Source organism: Amblyomma maculatum, unplaced genomic scaffold (assembly GCF_055883805.1).
Source record: "Amblyomma maculatum isolate TAMU_Amacu unplaced genomic scaffold, ASM5588380v1 scaffold_18, whole genome shotgun sequence".
Lineage (NCBI taxonomy): Eukaryota > Metazoa > Arthropoda > Arachnida > Ixodida > Ixodidae > Amblyomma > Amblyomma maculatum.
In genome coordinates, this window is record NW_028146743.1 from 8854298 (window position 1) to 8876342 (window position 22045).

Sequence of the window (22045 nt, forward strand, 5' to 3'; positions counted from 1 at the left end):
GCACCTTCCGCGTAGATTTTTATCGCAGGCGCTTTATTCTTTCTTTGACGCTTTGGGTGTAGAATGAGTAACTCAGATTTCTGGGGGGAACACGCGAGTCCCGCGGCTTGCGCCTCCTCTACGACTACGTCTACCGCTTGTTGTAGTGTATCTTGTATCGTGCCAATACTCCCCTTGGTGGTCCAAAGGGTGATATCGTCCGCGTACAAAGAGTGTTCTAGTTCTGGGATTCTTGCGAGTTCGTGCGCCATTTTGATTAGGGTTATATTGAATAAAAAGGGGGAGAGGACCGATCCTTGCGGAGTTCCTCTATCTCCTAAAGTGAAGGTGTCGGATTTGATAGTGCCAATTTGAATTTTAGCCGTCCTATCGGAGAGAAAGTCTTTGATATAGTTAAACGTTCTTGCGCCTACATTCAGCAGTGAAAGAGATTCCAGGATTGCTTTGTGTTTAACGTTATCAAAGGCTTTGGTTAAATCTAGGGCTAGGATTGCCCTGGTACTCCTTTCTTGCTCATGAGATAGGACTTCGTTTGCTAGTCTTAGCATCGTATCCTGTGTTGATAAATGTGGTCTAAAGCCGACCATAGTGTTTGGATATAAATTCTCTTTTTGCATGTGGGACTGGAGTCTGTCTAGTATGACGTGCTCTATCAGTTTTCCTATGCAAGAAGTAAGCGAAATAGGTCTAAGGTTTTCGAGCGCGAGCTTTTTGCCAGGTTTTGGGATGAATTTAACGATGGCATGTTTCCAAGACGCTGGGAGTTTTCCCTCCCTCCAACACTCGTTCGCAAAGTCCGCGAGGGCTGTGATAGAAGCGTCGTCTAGATTTCTGAGTGTCTTATTGTTAATGCCGTCCTCTCCTGGGGCGGATGTTGTACGTACCTTAAAGAGGGCTGCTCTTATTTCCGCCATTGTTATGTCAGCATCCAGGATGGAGTTAGGCTCTCCTTTATAATTGGGCAGGGACTTCGTCTCACGGGTTGTGCAGAAGTATTTCTGTTGTAGCGTGTCTATAATATCTTGATCCGTGCCTGGGTTTATGTTTAAAATTTTGGTGATTTCCTTTTGAGTGGTAGCTTTGTTGGATTCCGGATCAAGGAGATGCCGCAGAAGATTCCACGTCTGCCTCGTGCCTAGATTGCCATTCACATTTTCACAGATATGGCTCCACTGCTGTCTCGCTAGTTCTGCGGTGTGGTGTTGAATTTCTTTCGTGAGTGTGACGATCCTGTTTCTAAGCTTTTTGTTATATTTTTGCTTAAGCCATCTTTTTTCTAGGCTCTGCCTTGCCTCCCACATGTGCGTAAGTCGGCTGTCAACCGTATTTACTCCTAAGTCATGTACTAGTTCCTTAGTGGCCTTTCCCACATCCGATAGGAGGGTCTGTGTCCAGTGTTCTAAGTCTATGATTGGTTCGTTGTTTTGGTCGCGGATAGTCCTAAGTTTGTCCCAGTCGGTGATTTTGTTTTTTCTGAGTTGGGGTTTGAGATTGGCAATTTCCATTATATAAACTTGAATACACCGTTAACCTTGAGTTTGGCGCTCTTTGGCCTGAGTCGTCCTTGCGCCATTAAAATCCATCATCATCATCATCTCTCGGAAGTCTAACAATTTAAAGGTTACTGGCCTAGTTTTGTTTGCCATTGGTTTTCCTAGCCTATGTATACGTTCGATAGCCACTTCCTCTAGTTGCAAGGTATGCTTAATGACCTTTTCATTTACTGCGCGTTCCAGTGATTCGTAATTTTCTTCCTCGTCTTCCGGTATGCCGTACACAATAAGGTTCGAAACTTATCTTCCCTCGAAGCTCTAGCAAGCTACAATTCTCGGCGCTACGCTGATATAAAGTTCTCCCTTTTTCTGACCCACTTAGCTCCTGCAGCAAAGAACCGTACCGGCGCTAGCGCTTTGTGTTTGCGATGGTGCAGCAAATGTACAGTCTTTGTCAACAGTATACGGCCCAAAGATTTTTGTTCTAAGGCCAGTAACCAGGCTCGTAAAGCAACTCTAGCGTTCAAAATCTTGTAAATGACAAATCTCGTCCTCATTCTTTTCTAGCTTACATTCGTATTCTAGTATTGCTGCCGGCAGCCGCATTACAGTGCTTAGAAACGAACCTCTTCGGCCGTATACTTTTGACAAAGACTGTACCTAAATTATAGGAATGAAGAACCTTAGTTTAAAGTCAATCATTCTTTTTTCAAGCACAGATTGTGCACAAGCGTTATCTGCCTTGAACTCTATTTTCTCCGCAATCTTAATTTTTTCACGTTGTCATAATTATAATCTTGGGCTGATGTACTGAGAAAACAGTTGGCTCTGGTTCTTTTCCTTGATTCAATGTTTTTCTCAGGATGTAGACTCCGGCAACGCATCGGCCAATCGGGCTTGCATCTCTCGTCCGTTCCCGTATGTAGCCATACCGAATGCAGTCACGCTCGGAGCGGTGATCAGCATGGCTGCTGGAGAAACCAGAAAAGGAATCACTTGCTCAGTATTCTTCAGTGTGATGTTTCTGATATAATATATTATCATATTCTGGTACTTCTATAAAGAGAGCATTTTATTTGCAGAAAGTGCAATCTACAAGCATAAGGAGTTGAAAATGCTTAACAAAAGTTCCTGAATATCATACACAGGTTGCTGAAAGACTTTACTAAAGAATGTCGATTTTATACCTCACTCAGTGCTTGAGATTCATTACGCTGTCTTGTAACATGAAAGTTTAGCAAAAGCAAAAATTCAAATTGTGAGACCCAACTTAGCTACAGAGCCGACGTATATTAACTATGATTTCTGGCACGACTTTTCGCACTAAGGCTCTTAGGTGTTTTGTGGTGCCTTTGCAATCTTCAACGGTAATCTATGAAGCGAACGAACCAAAAGGTGTTTGTGATCACAGAAACAGAAAAGCTTCTCAGGTGGCATAGTAGGCAGAATATTTTAATCAAGCATGAAAAAAGAAAACTGCCTTTTTTGGACCGCCGTTCTGAGCTCATAAGCTGTTTAAAGGGTGCATCGAGAAATAACATTAAAATTTCAGCCACATAAGTAGCGCACGCGAGAAAAATGAAGTAAATTAAATTTATATAAAAAGAAACTCGCCGAAGAAAAAGAAAAAAAAATCGTGTCTGCTAATTCGATTTCGCTACAGAACTGCGGAAGGCAGAAAAGAAGATATCTAAAAAAAGATTTGCAGTTGCAATGAACCTAGACTTATAGAAAATATTTGCTTATTTGTGAGACTGCCGGGCTTTGACAACTTATGCGGATCAGCAAACTGCAAATCGTGATGCCGTATTGTTTCTTTTTCTTTTTCTGGTGGGATGGGGGGGAGGGGGCAGAGGGTTTTCAATTTTTCAATTGGATTCGAACTTATACACTTACTGAAAACAGCCTGAATTAGGTCGCGGCGCACGCCTTGGAAATAATCAAGTTATGTATACGTATTCTTCGTGATGCATAAACCATCAAATCAATTACAGCAAGCTAAGGTGTCTTTGTGCCGCGTATAAAAAATAGAAAATTACGCGTTTCGAAACGCGGTCTGTCCACATATTCCGGGCGCAACCTAATTTTACCACGCTTTTGTGGCCTAAAAATATTTATGCCTGAGTGTATTTTTTCTAAGTATAAGGCAAAAAAGCTTCACTGGAAATCTTTCTGAAAAAAACTCGAGCGGTTCTACAATAGCATTGTTTACTGAAAGTTATTAAAGGTCACAGAGTCCAAAATTGAGGAAATTGTAGAAAATGGCAAATTAAAAAGTGGAATTGCACAAAATACCAATATAATCATGAATACGGATGGCCTATTCGATAGCTATGTTCTGGATGCCCTCAAATATGTGTACAGCAGAATGGTAATTACACACGCAGTAAATGCGTTCCTCTCTGTGTGGGTATTGTGCTTCCGGAGCGACTCGAAACACGCGATCGCTGCTGCTGTTTTGCTAGCAGATTAGAGACCACTTGGGGAGTCACAGCGACAGGGTGAGGTCGGCAGTTACGCTGCTGACCACTCCCGAAAGGGGACGCTGTTTCGAGAGCTATTGTCGCAACATCCGTTCTGTTCCTTCCCTCGCGTGTCAGTATGCATCGCCAAATAAGGAGCTCTTGTTTCGATGCGAGGCCGCGCGCGGGAAGCGAAAGGGGAGACCTGCAGCGACTTGGGCAGTAGCGGTTGCGTGTACGTTTTTCACTACAGGTTGCCTGGCTACGGACGGGCGACCACCGCGAGTTATGGGGGCGCGCACCTAGCGTGCTTCCTCAAAACGAGATCCGAAAGGAGTCCGGTGACTGGCCGTGAGCGCCGACGCTTATGACTCGGGAGGGCCTCGTTTGGCGGGGTTTTGCATCACCGCTGGAGAGGACCGGTGCCGACGCTCATTGAGCCATGAGCGAGTGACATGTGTCCTCGAGATGTGCTCCGCGCATTTCTCATCCCCCTGCGTGCTTTGACTATTTGGTTAGCCGTGCTGCCTTCGAGCGCCCTTATCTCTACCGCGAACGCGTGTATACCTTTGCCTCATGTGCGCGTCGCTGCTACCCCGCTCTCGGTTGCTGCGGCAGAACTGTGGGTTGTAACGAGGTCTGGGGCCAGTGCAGGGTTTGCAGTGTCGCTTCGCTGTATAATAAACATTTGAGCTCATAACCTGTGCCTTCATTCCTTTGGAGCGAAAACGCAGGCGCTTAGAGAATGTTGGTTACAAACTCGGCGTTGCTCCTGGTCAGAATTGAGATATTAATCCCGCAAGAGTAAATAGAGAGATAGATTTATTGAAAGCAAAGGCACATATGTTGGCAGCAGTAATTAAAATCTGGCCTGCTACTCTGCACTGGGGAAAGGGAAGGGGAGAAGAAAGAAGGTTATGATGGGTGACGATATGGGGGAAAGCATACGAAATATATATACGGCACAGCAGCTTGCTTTACAAGCGCGAATCCGGTAAAGAGCAGGCACTGCCTGGACACCGACACCCTTCCCCTTGACCTGCCAAGCGATCAGCGGCAGTTCCTCCGACAGAGGCCTCTTGTCTATACGCTTCAAGGAAGCGGCTAGCACACTTCTTTCACACCCATACACTGGGCACACCGATAATATATGGTCCCCAGTCTCAGGGATGCCACAAGTTGAAAAGTCCGGGGAGTCCGCCTGTCCAATTAAATGTAAGCACCTGCCTGTGAAAGCCACGTTTAAACGAAGTTTGTGTACAAAGCATGCATGATGACGCCGAATATCACGCGGAAAATAAGCTCCATAGTACCTTCAATAGGTCCCGTATGTTGGCTACTTACAGCCTTTAAACCTGGTTAGTTATCAAGCAAAAGAGGCTGTCCGATATTTAGCAAGATGTGTTTCCATGGGGTATGCATCGTCCGATGCATGCAGTGCCCTTCTACACTACACCGCTTTGATTGTTTTGGCTTTGCACGGCAAGCCAAGTGCGTAATCGCAAACTAGCAACGCGGACATTTTTGCGAGAGGACTTAATTTCGTGGCGGCATGTACGAATGCCTGCCAATGAAAGATGAAAATAATAAACGATTCATATAAACACACCCATAAGAAATGCCACCAGCATGATGAATCCTCGAAGGCTCGTCATCATTATATGAATCTGTAAATAAAGAAAAAAAAGGTCATTCTTTCAGCATTTCGCCGCTTGTTGCCTAATTTCCCTTTTCAATATTTGCCATCGGTTTCTCGAAATTATTTCAACACTTTTGTTTGTCTTACAAGCGTTGAAATGTGGGCTAGTTGATTGCTCATTGGAATAAACGGCGCGAAGGACGAGGACAAAGATGAGGAAGACATAAACACAGCGCTGACTGCCAACGCATTGTCTGTCCACTGAGCAAAGCGCCTGCAAAGCGAATCATGTTAACTTTCAAATCCTATTTTACCATTCTGAATAGTTTAAAAAAGAACACGATACAGATTGAATATTCGAGCAACTGGCAAGTGGGGCTAGAATTCCAGATGATCACAATTTATCAACAGTTGCGAAATGTTTTAATCATGTGTTTTAGAACTTGAAAACATGTTGACTCTACTACCATGTGCATATATCAGTGAAATACTCTATGATTCTATCATGAGCCCCGAAAACACCTGCGAAAATTTTTTTTCGCATGTGTTTTTTTTTTGTTTTTTTTTCGGAAATTGTTAATAGTTCATCAGTTCAGTTCAGTCTCTCAGTCGTGTCCGACTCTTCGTTATCCAATGGATCATGTCACGCCACGCTTTCCGGTCTCTATCTTCTTAACATCATATAACTTCATCTGCAGCACCTCAAGGGTGCCATCTAACCATCGCGTTCGCTGCCTACCCCTTTTCCGGTGACCCTCAACCTTTCCCAACATCAAATCTTTCTCCAGCGACTCTTCTCTTCTCATTAGATGACCAAAGTACCTGAACTTTAACTTTAGAACTTGACCCCCCAATGAGCCGTCAATGTTTATGGTCGACGATATCGACTGATTTGATCTTCTGGCAGTCCAAAGAACTCTCAAGAGTCTCCGCCAGCACCACAATTCAAACGCGTCAATTCTTCGGCGGTCAGCCTTCTTCACAGTCACTACTCTCGCAACCATACATCACAACTAGAAAGACCATAGCACGAGTTATACGGATCTTGGTTGGCAGATTAATGTCTCTGCTCTTTACTTGGCGGTCAAGGCTAACCATGGCTCTCTTTCCCAGAAGCAGGCGTCGCCTAATTTCATGGCTGCAGTCTCCTTCCGGGGTATTCTTGGAGCCCAAGAAGAGAAAATCTGTCACAGCTTCCACTTCATGTCCATTGATGCTCCAGGACTTGATAGGGCAAGACGCAATGATCTTTGTCTTTCTAATGTTCAGTTTAAGCCCAAACTTCTCACTCTCTTCTTGTACGCGCATCAGAAGTCTCTTCAGTTCCACTTCTTTCTGCCATTAAAGTGGTATCATCCGCATATCTAAGGTTGTCGACACGTATTCCAGCATTCTTCACTCCAGCTGAAGACTCGCCCAGACCGGCCTTCCTCATGATACACTCAGCGTATAGGTTAAACTGGCAGGGCGACAGTATGCAGCCTTGCCTCACTCCTTTCTCAATCGGAAACCAATGAATAAGACCGTGCCCAGTTCTGACTGTGGCCTCTTGGCCTTCGTACAGGTTCCTGAGGAGACAGATGAGGTGAATTGGAACTCCCATCTCTTGGAGAGCTTGTCACAATCTGCTGTGATCTACGCAGTGAAACGCTTTCGCATAATCAATAAAGCATAAGTAGATGGGTTTCTGGAACTCTCTTGCTTTTTCCATGATGCAGGGAAGGTTGGAAATCTGGTCTCTAGTTCCTCTGCCCTTGCAAAACCCAGCTTGCACGTCCGAAGCTCCCGATTCACATACTGCTGCAGCCTACCTTGGAGGATTTTCAACATCACCTTGCTAGCATGCGAATTAAGCGCGATCGTGCGGTAGTTGGAACAATCTTTGGCACTGCCTTTCTTCGGAATGGGGATGTAGACTGACCTCCTCCCATCCTGGGGCCACTGCAGGGTTGTCCAAATTTGCTGACATAATGTATACAGAATGTTATCAGCGTCGTCATGGTTGAGGTTTGAGGCAACTCAGCTGGAATGCCATCAATTCCACTAGCTTTGTTTTTAGCAAGGCTGGCTAAGACTCATTCAACTTCACTCTTCAGGATGCCCGGCTCGAGATTAGTAATCACAACAGTCTTATGTTGGGTTTGCACATCCGGGTCCTTCTTGTACAGTTCTTCTGTGTATTTTTGCCACCTCTGCTTTATCTCTGAGGCTTCAGTGAGGTCCCTGCCTCATTTGTCCTTTATCACTCCCAGCTTAGCGCAGAAGCTTCCATTGATATTTTTGATTGTCTTATACAGAGCTTTGTGTTCCTCAATTGGTTTTTGTCCTCAACTGCTTGGCACTGTATGTTCACGAAGGCATTCTTATCTCTCCTTGCTATTTTCTGAAAATCCGCATTGAGAACCTTGTATCATTCTCTTTCCCCATAACTTTTGTCATACTTCTTTCCTCAGCTATTTGCAAAGCCTCTTCAGATAACCAGTCTGCTTTCTTGCATTTCTTTTCCATTGGACCTACTTTAGGAGCAACGTCTTGTACTATATCACGAACATCAGTCCACATCTCTTCAGGCTCTCTGTCTTCGAGATCTAATTCTTGAAATCGATTCCTCACTTCCGCAGCATATTCTGATGGAATTTGATCCAGATCATACCTGAAAGGCCTTCTAGTTTTCGGCGTTTTCCTCAATCGAAGCTTAAATTTGGCAACAAGAAGCTGATGATCGGTGCTACAATCGGCCCCAGGCCTTGTTTTTACTGCTTGTATAGCGCTTCTCCATCTCTGCCGGCAAAGAATATGATCAATCTGATTCCTGTACAGACCGTCCAGTGAACTCCATGTGTACAGGCGCCTCTTGTGCTGTTGAAAATGAGTATTCGCTATGGTCAGGTTGTTTTCTTGACAAAATGCTAATAGCCTCTGCCCAGCTTCATTTGGCTCACCAAGACCGAACTTGCCTTTTATTTCAGATATTTCGTCACTCCCCACTTTAGCATTCCAGTCTCCTATGAAAAAAAGGACGTCGGATGATGGAGTGCGGTCTAAAAGCCATTGCAGGTCCGCATAAAATTTCTCAAGGTCAGCTTCTTCAGCAGTAGTGGTTGGTGCATCATCATCATTAGCCTGACTATACCCACTGCAGGGCGAAAGCCTCCCCCATATTTCTCCACTTAACCCGGTTGTGTGCTAGCTGCATCCACTTGACCCCTGCAAACTTCTTAATCTTTACCGGCCACCTAACTTTCTGCCTAACATTTGGTTGGGGCATAGACTTGGATAACTGTTATGTTGAAAGGGTGACCTTGGATCCGAAGTGATATCATTCGGTCGTTTTTGGGGTTGGACCCCGAGCACTGATTTGCCTATTCTTCTGTTTACAATGACAGCGACCCCGTTCCTTCTCCTAGATTCGTGCCCATAATAAAAGACTTAATGGTCGCCGGAATTAAATTCTCCCATTCCGGTCCACTGAGCTCACTAATACCACAGATATTAATGTTCAATCTCTCCATTTCTCGCTTGACGACATCCAGATTACCTTGCGTCATAGATCTTACATTCCATGTTGCTTTGTGATATGTCTCCTTGCCACATCGGTCTTTCCGGTCGCCTCCCGGCACATCCACAACTGAGCGTTCTTTTGGCTTTAGCCCAGCCGCTTCATTCGTCCTGCAGCTACTAGGATTCGCCATTTGTTCATCCGCAGTAACATGTGGGACGCCTTCCAACCTGGGGGGCTCCTCTTCCGACCATATCATTAATACTATTGCGACTGCCCATACGGTTTTCTTGGTAGTAAATACTGGAGTGGGTTGCCGCTACCTTCTCCAGTGAATCACATTTTGTCAGAACTCTCTGCCGTGACCTGTCTATCTTGGGTGGCCCTACACAGCAGAGCTCACGACTTCTTCAAGTTCCGCATGCCCCTCCGCCTCGACAAGGCAGTGATCCATGAACATAGTTGATAACTATGCCTCAGTTCGCCAAAAAGCTCTCGACAAACCCGCTGTTGCTGTTGAATTTGTGCCGCTTCAGTTCACAGCAAAAATTCCCCTGCACAAAACATTTCCAGCGCTCCTGTTTGAAGAAGCTTTTTCTAGTCAGGAGGAAGCGGTCAACAGTAGTGAAAAGAGTACGAGAAAGCAATATAGACGGATACAACTCACCTAGATTGGACGAATCGGCGAACGTCACAGACTGACAGGAAGAGTTTGTATGGAATGTCTGAACCTACAGTTCCACTTTTATATTCAACAGGCCTGTACTGATATTGTGAAAACGAAATGTAAATAAAGAGAACATCACCGTGAGAGACACTCAATGTCATAGTGATTTCAGCTGTATTAATTCTAAGCGGTAGAGCACATTAAGAGGAGACCAGTGAGCAGCTTTGTCAGTCATCATTGTCTTCTGTAGCTTTAACGGTTAAGCCTGGCAATTTACTTTTGCTAAACCTTATTAATTTCACAGAAGAGAAGGCATGCAATCAACTAGTGCTTTACATCATTTCACAGGGGGTTCGAGTTTAAAAAATATATATTTTTCTTCCGTTAGAGAGTTTGGTTGCGGTATTAGCTGCAATATTTACGAGCAGTACTTCTTGACATCTTAAAATTGCCATTCCTCCATTATTGTTTTATATCCGCTGATGAAAAATTCCCAATTCTATTTTGTGAAAAATTATCAACCCGTCTGCGTCTGATGCCAGAAATAAACCACGCAAAAAAACGCACAAAATGGGTCTGAGTCATGCGTGAGACAGCTGTATCTAGAGGTAGGTGTGTGCGTAGGCTCAACTGAGGTATCTGGGGACCCTTGATGACGTTCAACATGCTCTCATGGTTGAAAGAACTTTCTTTCCGCGTTAATGCATAATCTATGAAAACTGTAGCTGAAGTCTATACATCAGAAAAACAAACCTCCTGTCTAAGATAAAAAATTAGGGCTTGAATGAGAAGCCATCGAGGCCTGCTATTTCTACAGAGAGAATGAGAACTGCATCTATATATTTTTTATTTGCACCTTTAGGGCTTACAAGAAGCGTTATAAAGTGGAGGGGCTTTTACACATCATTATATATATGAAATACAAACACGGTGAACATAATTGCATCGGAAAAATAGAGACAAATGAGTACAATGGCAACTGAACAAAATAGATAAACAAAAACAGATAGCTTACAATACGCGGAAGAAAATGAAGTAAGGAACAAAACCTAACAAAGAAGAGCAGTTTTCATATAGGAATAAACTCACTTTCTAAAATATTTGTTAGTGCTCTGCGAAAATGATCGGTGTCGGTGATAGCAACTGAAGACGCTGACAGGTGGTTGCTATCACCGACACCTTTGCTTGATTGCAGTCTAAGGTTGTCCTGATCCTATTAGCGATTACCTTAGTAAATACCTTATACGTAACGGACAGTAAGCTGATTGGTCTGTAATTTTTAAGGGCATTAGAGTCCCCTTTCTTGCGAATGAGGATAATGTTTGCATTCTTCCAAGGTTTCGGTACCGTCGATGACACCAGGCACTGCGTATACAGGGTGGCCAGTTTTTCTAGCACGATATCCCCCCCGTCCTTCAGCAAATCTGTAGTTATCTGATCCTCTCCAGCTGATTTCCCCCTTTTCATAGTTTCTAGTGCTTTCTTTACCTCGTCCTTCGTCACTGGTGGAACGTCTGACTGTTTTTCCCTACCGCCAATCTCATTACGGTCCTGACCACTTTGGCTATTGTAGAGATCTGTATAGAACTCCTCGGCTACTTTGACTATCTTGTCCATATTAGTGATGACGTTGCCCGCCTTGTCCCTTATCGCATACATCTGGTTTTTGCCTATGCCCAATTTCTTCTTTACTGCTTTACGGCTTGCCCCATTGTTTACAGCATGCTCAATTTTCTCCATGTTATACTTCGTTATATCGGCCACCGTGCGCTTATTGATTAGCTTTGATATCTCGGCCCGATTCGATCTGGTCTGTTAGATTGGAAGCTTTCATATTCTGGCGTTTTTTAATCAAATTTCGTCTCCTTAGACAGCTTACCGGTATCCTCTCTAACTATCCTACCGCCTACTTCTACCGCGCATTCAGTAATGATATCTCTGAAATTATTGTTCCTTGCCTCTAGGGTAATGTCGCCATCCTCAGTTAGAGCTGAATACCTATTCTGTATCGAGATCCTGAACTCTTCTGCCCTGCCCCTCACCGCTAATTCGTTGATGGGTTTCTTTCTTACTAATCTATTGCGTTCCTTCTTCAGATTTAGGCTAATTTGGAACCTCACCATCCCGTGGTCACTGCATCGCACTTTCCCGATTACCTCTACATCCTGCACAATGGCAGGGGTTTAACAGATTATGAAGTCGATTTCATTTTTAGTCTCTCCGTTAGGACTTTTCCATGTCCATTTCCGGTTCTTCCGTTTGCTGAAGAAGGTATTCATGATTCGTAAGTTATTGCGCTCTGGAAACTCAACTAGTAACTCCCCCCTGCTATTCCTAGAACCAATGCCATAGTCACCTACTGCCTTGTCTCCTGCCTGTTTTTTCCCTACCTTGGCATTGAAATCGCCCATTAGTACAGTATACTGCGTCTTTACTTTTCGCATTGCCGATTCTACATCTTCATAGAAGCTTTCAACTGCCTGGTCATCATAACTACATGTAGGTGCATAGGCTTGTACAACCTTCAGTTTATACCGCTTATTGAGCCTAATTACGATGCCTGCAACCCTCTCATCAATACTATAGAATTCATCTATATTACCCGCTATATACTTATTGACAAGGAAACCTACTCCTAGTTGTCGCCTCTCTGGTAAGCCTCGATAGCACAGTACATGCCCATCCTTCAGTGCAGTATATGCCTCATTCGGCCTCCTAACCTCACTAAGCCCTATAACATCTCATTTCATGCCCTCTAGTTCCTCTAACAGCACTGCTAAGCTAGCTTCACTAGCTAGGGTTCTATCGTTAAACGTTGCCAGGGTCAGTTTCCAATGGCGGCCTGTCCAGCGGAGCCAGGCTTTCTTAGCACCACCTGCTGCGTCACAGGTCTGACCGCCGCCGGGTTCGGTTGTTCCGCAGCCGCTGGTGACTGAGGGCCGGGGTTTTATGGAGCTTATCATAGGAGGTTGCGGCCAATTACTGCACCAGGGTGGCCAAATCCTGTTCTGGTGAGGGAGTGCGTTGCCGGAGGTGTTCACCGGCATCAGGTCACACCCCAAACCTGTTTATTAAATTCCATCGGCGATTTTTTTTTCATCTGGTGGAGAATTGCATATTCGTACTGAACACAAAAGGTGCGCAAAGGTTCATGAAGGTCCTCTTGTAATTCTACTGAGGTCCAACTATTGCTCACCCTAAGTGCGGGGCGAGGTCGCGAGGGTCGACCTCAGTTAACTGTACCCAATGCACGAAACGTTGAGTAAAATAAAGTCTGACCTTCTAAGATTCGGGGTCCAGGTACAATCCAGAGTTTATGACGCCACCAAATCCTCCGGATCAACACCCGAGAGGACGCCTGGGTCAGCACCAGAGAGGCAAATCTCCGGGTTCTCCATTGAGAGAATCTGCACCTTAATTGCAGTGTTGGCGGCCTCGACGCGGTTTGATGGCTACCCACAAGCGCTCAAAAACTCCTGGGTCCTTGCAAATATCTACAAAGGCCCTATGCGTGGGCTGGAGATTTAGGGCGTCAATGCCCTCGGAATCGGCGTGTATTGATGCCTTTAGCTCAGTTTTCACCACCTCCCCCCATGTGAGGCTCCAGGTGTTGACGGAAGTTATGACGTTTGTGAGTCCTTGGAAAGCCCTGAAGGTAGTACAGAGATCTGGGTGTTGCATCACGAGGTGCCACGGGACCTGCTTCCTCCCGGTAAATCGCCGTGAAGGTTTCGAGAAGCATCAGGTCAATTTTTCAGGTAATTAGAAAGGAGTAAGTTCCGGGAGATCAGCCTTAGTGTACAAATGGACCGCTGTTGCTAGAGTGTTCCCTGTAGAACCAGCAAGGGCATGAGAGTTGCCAAGAACAGCAGCCGTGCCAGCAATTGCCGGTCGAGACGTTTCCAGGCTTAACCAAGCTACCAGTTGAGCAAAGAAAGCATCAAAAGCTGCTTCCTTTCTCTTTCTTCTTGTTCTTCGTACCCCAACCCAAGCTCGCATCGAGTGATTAAGCAAACATCAACGATGACATACGTCGTGGACCCCGTTACACCGGGTGCCGATCAGCGGCGACGTGAGCATGTGGGTGTTCACGCTCAGCGCTGGAAGATAAATTACAATCAGTGTTCTTTTCCTCGCGTTGAGTCGTCACGATTGCTCCCTCATGGCCCGTCGTGTTGGTGTATATTGACGGAACTGATCCAGCCCCAGCTCTGTTATTCTAGTGGACACCTAGAAGGAAAAGACCGACGAGGCGTGCCTTGTTTTCGGCCATAGGGTGCCGTGTACCCATACTTCACCCTGTACCATCCCAACTCTTGTAGAAACCCCCGTTTTCATTCCAATAATTTAAGAAACCCCACCCTTTATATATTGCCTCTGGGGGACCTATAAGGTAATGACTAGAAGTGAACTAATTTTATTTCGCTAATAACGCTCAGTCATTTACGGAGAAAATTTCCGCTGCCTTCTGGGGTGTTCACCTTTTCCGTATAAACTCGTACCTTTCTTTGCTCCACCCTCTGCATTGCTAACTGATGCATGCGATCCACAGTGTTACCACGTGACACAATCGCTAATGTATTATCTCAGCAGTTTCTGCTCTGCACTCATCCGCTGCGTTTCTTGATTGAATTTAGATATAAAAATCCGCAGTTCTCTAAACAAGTCTGCCTTCATTGTCTTTTATCTTTACTCGAAGCTCTAGTAACCAACAATTCTCTGCGCTACGCTGATATCAAGTTCTCCCTTTTTCTCACCCATTTAGCTCCTGCAGCGCAGGACCGTACCGGCGAGGTCCAAACCTTGTGTTCTTTACTTTGCAAGGATAGTGGCTAGCTACGAAGTTTGAAGTGAGAACATGTGCCAAACGTACACCTCTTCATGCTGTCTAAGAATATTCCACTTGCCAGGATCGCACATTTAGCTGCATCCTCCGCCTAAGATATTTATTCCTTTTTCATTCTGACATAATTATTGCTTTTATTGAGTGTACGCAATTCGTCGCCTGGGCACTGCAATGGAATACCACCAGCATTTTTTAGGTTGCTCAGGTGTTTGGAATTTTCAGTCTCCATTTGATACAAATCTACTTATTGTAATATTGTAATATTTATAGTAAAATATGTACTGAAGGCAAGAAGAGATTGACGCTTTCTTGATTTACGACAAGTCTCATTTCGATGTGTTCTCATATTGCAGGCAGAAGGTTGCCAGTGTATAAAGTAGAGGACGAAACTCCACTGTCTTGAAATACGTTTTGATGCTTGCTAAATAGCCTTTGGTCACCTATGTTTTAAAATAATCTAATGAGACTCAGGAACTCATGAACTTAGAAACTAAGGCAGGCTGCCTAAGTATAGATATGATAAATTGTTAAAAGATAAAATTTCTGCAAAAGCACTTGAGAAACCTGGCGAACAAATAATGTGTGTGTGTCGCATTTGTAGGAGTTTGCGTGTTTCTGTTAGAACTAAACGATAGTGCAAGTCAGCGTTTTTGTTGTGCAGAATTAAAGCGATAAAGCTTAATGTCGCTGCTTTAAATTGTTGCACTCCTTTGCACATAGCTATTTTTGTAGCTGAAAATGGCGCATATTGATAGTGAGAGCTTCTTTTTGGCAGGTAGATATTAGGAAGTCGCTTTCTCGAAGGGTACCGGATTTCTCTCTACGAGGGGCTTCTAATTATTTCCACTAAAATTTTACTACTCGTGACGAGTGGCCTTTGGCAGGTGATCCGAGACAGTATTCTGCACGACACGTGGTTTCCCTAAAAATGGTAACTCTAGAACCTTCGCATTGACTGCGTTTGGATGACTGTATTAGTTGACAGATGGCGGGTAGTTCTGAGAAGGTACTATTTTCCCCATGGTTTTGGCGCCATGGACACCGGGACCCGACAGGGACAAATTTCCCGCTAATGAGGAATATAAGACTTTCGCTTTAAGCCGAAGATCAGAAATAGCGTCACTACGTCAGCGATCTTTTGACGTCTTTTCAGAATTGAAGCGGCCGAAAATGGGTTTCACTTCCTTTCACGTCTCCTTTGCTTTAATTTCGAAACTCTGGCTGGCTCAGCTGATAGCTATCTATAGTTATTTATAGCTATACTAGTTTTTTCTGCCAGAGAATGCAAAGTTTGCCCACATTTACTGCGACAATAACTATTAATGTGTGCCTCAAATCCGATGTATCTATTGGATGTTAGAACTTACATATCAAGCCAGTAGTTGGTAATGGTTCTAGAGGAAGGTTACGTTGTATAAACTCCTAATGCAGGTAGTAATTCTTTCTCTCGGAAATAATGTTCTTGGCCTTTCGAGACCAGCTAGTGCTTTGTGTTTGCGACGCTGCAGCAAATGTACCTAAATTATAGGAATAAAGAACCTTAGTTTCAAGTCAATCTTTCTTTTTTCAAGCACAGATTGTGCACGAGCGTTATCTGCCTTGAAATTTATTTTCTCCGCAATCTTAATTTTTTTCACGTTGCCATAATTACAATCTTGGGCTGATGTACTGAGAAAACAGTTGGCTCTGGTTCTTTTTCTTGATTCAATGTTTTTCTCAGGATGTAGACTCCGGCTCCGCAACGGCCAATCGGGCTTGCATCTCTCGTCCGTTCCCGTATGTAGCCATGCCGAATGCAGTCACGCTCGGCGCGGTGATCAGCATGGCTGCTGCAGAAACCAAAAAAGGAATCATTTGCTCAGTATTCTCCAGTGTGATGTTTCTTATATAATATATTATCATATTCTGGTACTTCTATAAAGAGAGCATTTTATTTGCAGAAAGTGCAATCTACAAGCATAAGGAGTTGAAAATGTTTAACAAAAGTTCCTGAATATCATACACAGGTTGCTGAAAGACTTTACTAAAGAATGTCGATTTTATACCTCACTCAGTGCTTGAGATTCATTTTACTGTCCTGTAACGTAAAACTTTAGCAAAAGCACGTTATGATTTCTTTAACTATGAAATCACTTTATCGTTTAATAACTTTAACGTGAATAACTTCAACGTTTAACTAGGATTTCTGGCACTACTTTTCGCACTAAGGCTCTTATGTGTTTTGTGGTGCCTTTGCAATCCTAAACGGTAATCTATGAAATGAACAAACCAAAAGGTGTTTGTGATCTCAGAAACAGGAAAGCTTCGCAGGTGGCATAGTAGGCAGAATATTCTAATCAAGCATGAATCTTTTTCTTTTTCTGGTGGGATGGGGGGGGGGGGGGGAGGGGGCAGAGGGCTATCAATTTTTTAATTGGACTTGAATTGCTGTAGACTTACTGAAAACAGTCTGAATTAGGTCGCGGCGCACGTCTTAGAAATAATCAAGTTATGTATACGTATTCTTCGTGATGCATAAGCCATCAAATCAATTACACCAACCTAAGGTGTCTTTGTGCCGCGTATAAGAAATAGAAAATAACGCGTTTCGAAACGCGGTCTGTCCACATATTCCGGGCGCAACCTAATTTTACCACGCTTTTGTGGCCTAAAAATAGTTACGCCTGAGTGTATTTCTCCTAAGTATAAGGCAAAACAGCTTCACTGGAAATCTTTCTGAAAAGACCTCGAGTGGTTCTACAATAGCATTGTTTACTGAAGGTTATCAAAGATCATAGAGTCAAAAATTGAGGAATTTGTAGAAAATTAAAAAGTGCAATTTCAAAAAATACCAATATAATCATGAATACGGATGGACTATTCGATAGCCATATTCTGGATGCCCTCAAATATGTGTACAGCAGAATAGTAATTGCACATGCAGTAAATGCTTTCCTCTCTGTGTGGGTATTGTGCTCCCGGAGCGACTCGAAACACGCGATCGCTGCTGCTGTTTGGTAGCAGATTAGAGACCACTTGGGGAGTCACTGCGACAGGGTGAGGTCGGCAGTTACGCTGCTGACCCCTCCCGAAAGGGGCCGCTGTTTCGAGAGCTATTGTCGCAACATCCATTCTGTTCCTTCCTTCGCGTGTCAGTATGCGTCACCATTGGGCCACTTTCTGTTGACGCAACTAGCTCTTGTTTCGAATCGAGGACGCGTGCGGCAAAGTGAACAGGGAGACCTCCAGCGACTTGGGCAGCAGCACTTGCGTATTGGTTTTTCACTACAGGTTGCCTGGCTACTGACGGGCGACCACCGCGAGTTATGGGCGCGCGCACCGAGCGTGCTTCCTCGAAACCAGATCGGAATGGAGTCCCGTGCCTGGCCGTGCAGCGCCGACGCTTATGACTCGGGAGGGCCTCGTTTGGCCCGGTTCGGCATCACCGCTGGACAGGGCCGGTGGCGACGCGCATTGAGCCATGAACGTGCGACATGTGTCGTCGAGATGTGCACCGCGCATTTCTCATCCTCCTGCGTGCTTTGACTATTTGGTTAGCCGTGCTGCCTTCGAGCGCCCTTATCTCTACCGCGAATGCGTGTATACCTTTGCCTCATGTGCGCGTCGCCGTTGCCCATGCATGATGCCGCCGAATATCACGAGGAAAATAAGCTCCATAGTACCTTCAATATGTCCCGTATTTTGGCTACTTACAGCCTTTAAACCTGGTTAGTTATCGAGCAAAAGAGGCTGTCCGATATTTAGCAAGATGTGTTTCCATGGGGTATGCATAGTCCGATGCATGCAGTGCCCTCCTACACTACACCGCTTTGATTGTTTTGGCTTTGCACGGCAAGCCAAGTGCGTAATCGCAAACTAGCAACGCGGACATTTTTGCGACAGGGCTTAATTTCGTGGCGGCATGTATGAATGCTTGCCAATGAAAGATGGAAATAATAAACGATTCATATAAACACACCCATAAGAAATGCCACCAGCATGATGAATCCTCGAAGGCTCGTCATCATTGTATAGATCTGTAAAAAAAAAAGAAGAAAAGGTCATTCTTTCAGCATTTCGCCGCTTGTTACTTAATTTCCCTCCTTAATATTTGCCATCAGTTTCTCGAAATTATTTCAACACTTTTGTTTGTCTTACAAGCGTTGAAATGTGGGCTACTTGATTGTTCATTGGAATAAACGGCGCGAAGGACGAGGACAAAGATGAGGAAGACATAAACACAGCGCTGACTGCCAACGCATTGTCTGTCCACTGAGCAAAGCGCCTGCAAAGCGAATCATGTTAACTTTCTAATCCTATTTTACCATTCTGAATAGTTTGAAAAAGAACACGATACAGATTGAATATTCGAGCAACTGGCAAGTGGGGCTAGAATTCCAGATGATCACAATTTATCAACAGTTGCGAAATGTTTTAATCATGTGTTTTGGAACTTGAAAACATTTTGACTCTACTAACATGTGCATATATTAGTGAAATACTCTATGATTCTATCATGAGCCCCGAAAACACTTGCGAGAAAGTTCCGAGCTATCGGCGCAGTTCTTTGGGATGTAACCTTGATTTTTTTTTTTTTTTTCAGAAATTCGCAATAGTTCATAGGTGATAACTATTCCTCAGTTCGCCAAAAAGCTCTCGACAAACCCGCTGTTGCTGTTGAATTTGTGCCGCTTCAGTTCACAGCAAAAATTCCCCTGCACAAAACATTTCCAGCGCTTCTGTTTGTAGAAGCTTTTTCTAGTCAGGAGGAAGCGGTCAACCGTTGTGAAAAGAGTACGGGAAAGCAATATAGACGGATTTAACTCACCTAGATGGGAAGAATCGAAGAATGTCACAGACTGAAGGAAGCGGTTGTATGGAATGGCTGAACCACAGTTCCACTTTTATATTCAACAGGCCTGTACTGATATTGTAAAAACAAATGTAAATGAAGAAAATATCGCCATGAGAGACACTCAATGTCATAGTGATTTCAGCTGTATTAATTCTAAGCGGTAGAGCACATTAAGAGGAGACCAGTGAGCAGCTGTGTGTCAGTCATTTTTGTCTACTGTAGCTTTAACGGTTCAGACCGGCAATTTACTTTTGCTAAACTTTATTAATTCCACAGAAGAGAAGGCATGCAATCGACAAGTGTTTTAAATCATTTCACGGGGGGTTCGAGCTTAAAAAATATATATTTTTCTTCCATTGGAGAGTTTGGTTGCGGCATTACCTGCAATATTTACGAACAGTACTTATTTACATCTTAAAATTGCCATTCCTTCATTACTGTTTTATATCCGCTGATGAAAAATTCGCAATTCTGTTTTGTAAAAAAATTGTAAACCCATCTGCCTCTGTTGCCAGAAATAAACCACACAAACAAACGCACAAAATGGGTCTGAGGCATGTGTGAGACAGTTGTATTTAGAGATAGGTGTGTGCGTAGGCCCAACTGAGGTATCCGGGGATTCCTGAAGACATTCAACATGTTCTCATGGTAGAAGGAACTTTCTTTCCGCGTTAATGCATAACCTATGAAAGCTGTAGCTGAAGTCTATACATCAGAAAAATAAACTTCATGTCTAGGATAAAATATTAGGGGTCAAATGAGAAGTCATCGAGGCCTGCTATTTCTACAGAGAGAATGAGAACTGCATCTATTTATTTATTTGTACCCTCAGGGCTTACAAGATGCGTTATAGAGGGGAGGGGCTTTTACGCATCATTATATATATGAAATATAAACTAGGTGAAGAACATAACTGCATCGGAAAAATAGAGAAAAATTAGTAAAATACAACTGAACAAAATAGATAAACAAAATCAGATAGCTTACAGTACGCGGAAGAAAAGGAAGTATACGTAAGGAAGAAAACCTAGCAAAAAAAAAAAACAGTCTTCATATAGGAATAAACTCACTTTCTAAAATATTTTTTAGTGCTTTGCGAAAATGGTCGGTGTCGGTGATAGCAACCGAAGACGCAGGCAGGTGGTTCCACTCCTGACAGGTCCTTAGCAAGAATGAATATGAGTAGGTGACTGTGCGCTGCGAAGGTACATGAACTTTGAAACGATAGTCCATACGTGGGGAGATAAAAACACAGGTGTAATGAACCGTTGCTTAAGTATCTGGCTATGATAGTAGATTTTGTAAATAAGGGAAAGATGGGATCGTTTTCTACGGGAAGAAAGAAGGGGAAGGTTAGGTGCAGTCTTCTTATGAGTAACGCTAGCAGTACGATTATAATTGTTAAGAATAAAGCGGACTGAACGATTTTGCACGCTTTCAAGGATATTTATTAGAGTGGCGTATCCTGGGTCCTATGTTGAACATGCATATTCTAGGATAGGCCTGACATTTGTGATGTAGAGTTTTTTTTTTTATAGGTGCTGGGGCTATAGGGGAAAAGTTACGTTTGAGATAGCCAAGAACGCGATTAGCTTTCGATGTAATGTATTCAATGTGTTGATTCCATGTGAGATTGCTAGTGATATGCACGCCAAGATACTTGTGCGAAATAACCTGGTCTTAAGTGCAGCAGGTTGACTGATTTCGAGAGTTTCTCATAGTTTTACATTCTGAAGTGTTAAGTTCCATTAGCCAAATTGCGCACCAGTTTACAATGTTATTCAGATCATGCTGGAGTGTTATTGCATCGTTACTGTTTTCGATCTTGCGGTATATGTCACAATCGTCAGAAAATAAACAGATGGAACTTTTAGATTTGATTAGGAAGGTCACTGATGTAAATAAAAACAACGGTGCCAAAACGGATCCTTGAGGTATCCCTGAACCGACTGGTACCTCAGAAGAGTCACTGTCATTAGTGGTAACATACTGCGTGCGGCTAGAAAGAAGCTCTCGTATCTAGTTTAAAACCAAGTGAGCAATGTTTAGTCCGCCGAGTTTTAATAAGAGTAGGTGGTGGTAAATTCTGTCAAATGCTTCTGAAAAATCCAGAAATTTACAGTTGGTAATAAAGCCAGTACCCAGGTATGTATTAAAATTATTACAGTATGTTATTAATTTTGTTTCGCAAGAAAAGGCTTTCGGAACTCATGCTGACTATTATAAAAAAAATTATTTGATTCCAAGAAGTTAGCGAGATTTGAGAAAATGACGTGTTCAAAGATTTTACATGGAACTGATGTCAATGAAATAGGTCTATTGTAGGGGTTATGTTGGTCGCAGGACTTGTGAGAAGGAACCACCTTGCCTGTTTTCCAGTCCTTTGGTAAAGAGCTATTGTTAAGGGAGTTTGAGAAAATTATGTTTAGGATAATGGAACTCTATTCTGCATTGCCCTGCAAGAATTTGGACGTAATGCCATTGATGCCGCATGAAGAAGGTCTTTTTACATTGTTAATAATCGAGTGTATACAAGATGAATCAAATACGAACGGGTCCATTGGAAATAAATTAGGGGAATTGAATGGGGGAAAGCTGCTAGAGG

The 22045-nt window shown here is 43.6% G+C and overlaps 2 long non-coding RNA genes across 2 annotated transcripts; both read right to left on the reverse strand.

Moving 5' to 3' along the window:
- Positions 1-2192: 2192 nt before the first annotated feature.
- Positions 2193-9802, reverse strand: LOC146171844 (uncharacterized). Its single transcript, XR_014702781.1, has 3 exons — positions 9761-9802; positions 5565-5622; positions 2193-2464 (listed from the first exon to the last, which is right to left on the reverse strand). It is a non-coding gene; the product is annotated as an uncharacterized LOC146171844 (long non-coding RNA).
- Positions 9803-16150: 6348 nt separating this feature from the next.
- LOC146171845 (uncharacterized) lies at positions 16151-19511 on the reverse strand. The gene is made up of 3 exons (XR_014702771.1): positions 19414-19511; positions 18565-18622; positions 16151-16435 (listed from the first exon to the last, which is right to left on the reverse strand). It is a non-coding gene; the product is annotated as an uncharacterized LOC146171845 (long non-coding RNA).
- Positions 19512-22045: the final 2534 nt, after the last annotated feature.